Source organism: Crinia signifera, chromosome 7 (genome assembly GCF_055691185.1).
Source record: "Crinia signifera chromosome 7, ASM5569118v1, whole genome shotgun sequence".
NCBI classification, from domain to species: domain Eukaryota; kingdom Metazoa; phylum Chordata; class Amphibia; order Anura; family Myobatrachidae; genus Crinia; species Crinia signifera.
In genome coordinates this window covers 149,954,749-149,959,099 of record NC_139223.1, presented here as the reverse complement: position 1 = coordinate 149,959,099, position 4,351 = coordinate 149,954,749, and the positions used below count along the sequence as shown (strand labels likewise).

The 4,351-nt window shown below is 46.0% G+C and overlaps 1 long non-coding RNA gene across 1 annotated transcript; it reads right to left on the bottom strand.

Moving 5' to 3' along the window:
• Window positions 1-714: 714 nt before the first annotated feature.
• Window positions 715-3,213, bottom strand: LOC146019570 (uncharacterized). The gene is made up of 3 exons (XR_014450606.1): window positions 3,102-3,213; window positions 1,729-2,070; window positions 715-874 (listed from the first exon to the last, which is right to left on the bottom strand). It is a non-coding gene; the product is annotated as an uncharacterized LOC146019570 (long non-coding RNA).
• Window positions 3,214-4,351: the final 1,138 nt, after the last annotated feature.

The following is a 4,351-nucleotide window of genomic DNA, read 5'->3' as shown; positions in this document are numbered from 1 at the left end:
AAACGACATGGACAGTCTGGCACCACACGAGACACAAACATAATCTGAATAGCCATCATTCCCTATTTCTACCACTAACGGCAAACCCAGAATTCCAAGAAGGCCAGGCATCACAACCTTTCCAATCATGGAAAAAAAAAGGCCCTTATTCTGATCGGTGCGGATGTTCCCGAATTCTTACGGTGCGGGCCGCACACGCCACGCTGTGCGGCAGCGTGCGGGCATCGTCCGTAGAAACACCCACGTGTCCTCCGCATTCGGACGGACTCACTCTTTAAGAACAGGGCGTGTGTACGGACGACATACAAACCATGCGTGTGCGGGGGAAACACTCCTATTCTGCAAGGTCTGACCGCGTATGCACGGCCTTCCCGCGTCAGAACGGACGCGAACCGGCCACTACGCACAGATGCGGTGTACTTACGCAAACAACAAGACTACTGTTATCTGAGTTCCCAAATAGATCACATGACACACTTATGCAATTATCAAACCACTTTGAGAACAGATTGTTGCTCCTGGTCATCTGTTATTTAGCTAATTGATCCTTAAACACTTACAAGCACTATACATTAACCCTAACATTCCCTATGTGGATAAAAATGTTATCTACCCTTTTGCTGTGTACATATCTAAACATCCACATGTTTGTGTTTTAAATGCTTTTTATACTTTTAATGTTAAATACTAAAAAAACACACAGACAACTTCTTAAACAACGGCAAACTTTTATTAAAACAAATAAAACAAATGGACCACCATCAGTCGTCCAGCAGCAGGACACAGAGGTCCTCCACATGAGCCGTCATCCGCCTCAGGTCCTCCCTTAAGCTCATGAGAGCCCCTCTTACTCCCTGGGGTGGCTCCTGGTAATCTGTGTGCATGATAAAGGGGGTACAACATTAATTATGCTACTCACGTACACCTTGTACAGTCAATCCTAAGTACCTACACCATGAGAAATCATACATACAAAAAAAGCCTTATCCACTCTTGTATGTTATGTCATCAAATATATGATCATGATGCTGCCACCACACACACACACACTTGTGTGACATATACATTTCACAATCTATATATCAAAAACAGAACCACACTTGAGGATCACTCACACTTGTCCTGGCCAAAGACTCCTCACTCAACTCAAAACATACACCCACTACAACATGCCACATTGACCCATACATATATACCTGCATGTTACTGCTTAATAGCAAAACTGCATGATAGATAGATAGAATAGATAGAATAGATACCACAGGAAAATGCTAGGCTACTCCCTCTTCCCATTACTTCATGATTCCTTGTCACATTTGCCACATAGGTAAAAGTGCAGCACTAATCCGCTTCCATACACCAAACAATTTCTAAGGTCAATCCATCATACATAATACCTTACAAAAATACATGCCAACAACACGGGCACACTGGCTAGAGGGGGGCCCATGCAAACTGGCCACATGGGACTCCAGTATAAATCAGGCCTGCCCATATTCCATTGCTGTTTTATTGTTGCTTCTATACAAAGAGCATCCATAAATTAACACTCATCACCTACATGAGCATCCAGATTGCACGTTTGCAGCATGGGCCTATAAGACCAAAGTGTGTCTGTTGTTTTCCATTTTTTGGGACTACTCTTTACTATATTATAGGAAAATTGAATCAGCTGTGCTACATAACAACCTGTACCTAACTCAGTAATGAAGCATTATGTCTACTTACCCCTGCCAGGCAGCTCCACCAGGTCGTCATCCTTCACATTGGGAGGTGGTGGCACATCGTCGAGGGGTAGGGGCACCTCCTCCTCCTCAACTTTGACCTCCTGTGCCTCCTCCGTGTCCTCCTCTGTGACATAACTGTGGGCCTGTGAGTCCTCCTCAATGCCCACCTCCTGTCTGGCCTCCTCAATGGGCACCTCCTGGGAGTCCTCCTCATTGCCCACCTCCTGTCTGGCCTCCTCAATGGGCACCTCCTGGGAGTCCTCCTCATTGCCCACCTCCTGTCTGGCCTCCTCAATGGGCACCTCCTGGGCCTCCTGACGGGCCTGTCTGGCTCTCTCCCGCGCTGTGGGTTAAACAAACAAAATGGGTGAGTGTCATTTCACATTGAAATTACTCTAACAAGTACATATCATAACCACATTATATATGTGTTATATATCACACATATAGTATATGGCTTTTCTATGTCATAAACACCCAATTGACCTCATGTAATATTAATATTAAATAATGTGAAAATGCAAACACTCACTGGCCTAGATGCACTAGCCTTCAAAAGTGATACAATGTAGAGTGATAAACACGCAGCCAATCACATCCTTCCTGTCATGTCACAGACTGTAGTTGTAAAATGCCAGGTAGGAGCTGATTGGCTGCCTGTTTGTTACTCTCCATTTTAACAATTGTGAAGCAGACCGAATCCTGGCCACTGTCATTTATATGTATTTGCCCAAAATACTTACAGCGTTGCAGACGCCGCCTCAGAGCCTGCAGACGCTCCGGCTCCCGCCTCCGCAGGTCGGACCATCGCCTCTCCAGTTGGGCGATGGTCCTCCGCACATGAGTGCGGGCGAATATGCGGCGCCGGGCTGCAACATATGCCCGGCGCTTATCCCTATTGGAGATGAAGGGGCCTGCCTGCCCCAGTCTCCGCTCCATCACTCCCACCAGCGCCAGTAGCTCCGCAGTGGAGAAGGGATCTGCACGCTGGTAGGCAGCCATTTTAGGAGTGGCACTAATCAAACAATCATGTGCTGTCATTGGTTGGTTAGAGTGATATTTGGTATTAACTTTATTGTTCATTTTTACACTAACAGCGTGTATGCGCCCGAACATACGGCTAACCCATTGCATCGCACCCCCATCCTAAACACACAGTCTAAACTAAGATGTAAACACATTATATATAATCTATAACATTCACCAAACATGGGTATAAGCACCAGGTGAAATAGTCTGCATCACTAGACACTTACACCTAACTCAACAAGGTACTAAACAGCTATTTTATAATGAAAGCTATGCAACAGAAACATAGCAAATAGTGGCAGACCTTTTCCCAAAATTACGCCATGGTGCCATGTGTACACTTACCTTCTACTGGGCCATACTACAGAGGTGGAATGAAAAGTAGCTAGAATCCTGGCTGAATTTGGAGTGCTTTCACATGTGATTTGGATGCTAGCACTGATTACTTGTGGCTAAGTGGTGGACTGGATTGACATATGGAATGGGTAGTGTCAGTTGTACTACATAGCAAACAAGTGCACAGTACAGAAGTACATTCAAATCTACATTGCATGTCTGACCTCAGTTGTATTTGGTCATTGGTGTTGGAATCTGCATTTAGCAAATAAATCAGACTTACTGAGTTTGCCAGGTTTTTTGGAAATATTTTTCAACACCAAGGGGCGGGACGTATGCGCCGCACGGTTGATGCTGGCGTACGGGACGCGGCCGTACGGAACGCAGGTTGCAGCTGATTAACGCCAATTACAGAAATAGTATTTAAAGTTGTCCTAGAAAGGCAAACACTTGTTGAAAACATGCCAGGCTCAGAGTCAGAGGAAGACCAGGTGGTGCAGAATCTCTTGGCACGCATGGAGGCCAACACCACCTATGTGCCCCTCAACCCAGAGCACCCAGATGGCCCATCCACATCAGGCCAATCAGCAGCAGGGCCATCCTCAGCATCAGCAGAATCATTGGGAACACAGCAGGTGGCTTCCCAACAGAGTAGCCAGGCCAGCACTTCAGGTACAGCAACCGGTGGCCGTGGCAGTGGCAGTGGCAGTGCCCGTGCCCGTGGCCGCAGTGGGGCAACAGAGGAACCAACCACAAGAAACATGGCATATGAACCGCGGGAGCTTGACATCCTGGTGACCCGGGCACGTGATTTAATTGAGTGCCCAGCGGTGAAGTTGACACACACAAGGAGATGGAAGATCTGGGAGGAGATAACGGCGGAGATTAATGCAGTGGCTCCACAAGTTCGAGCACGTTAAGAAGAGGCAAGTACATGTGTGTTACATTTGAGTAGGACAAGTCCAGTAATGTTAACATTCAATATTAGATGGAGTTGGTCAATGGGTGTTCACGTTGCTTGGAGGCACAGACATGTTGGCCATGACATAGAATTGATAGTTATTTGAGGGTGACTGTTTTTATCTTCTAAGGGTTGGTTTGAAAAATGAATATAATGTAAGTTTGGTGTCAGTAGTCACATGTTGTATTATGTTTCAGATTGCAATGGGTGCTACAGCAAACATGAGTAGTTACATGTATTAATATGTACACTTTGATTGCAGGTGGCACGACTTCAAAGGCAACCTCAAGAAGAAATT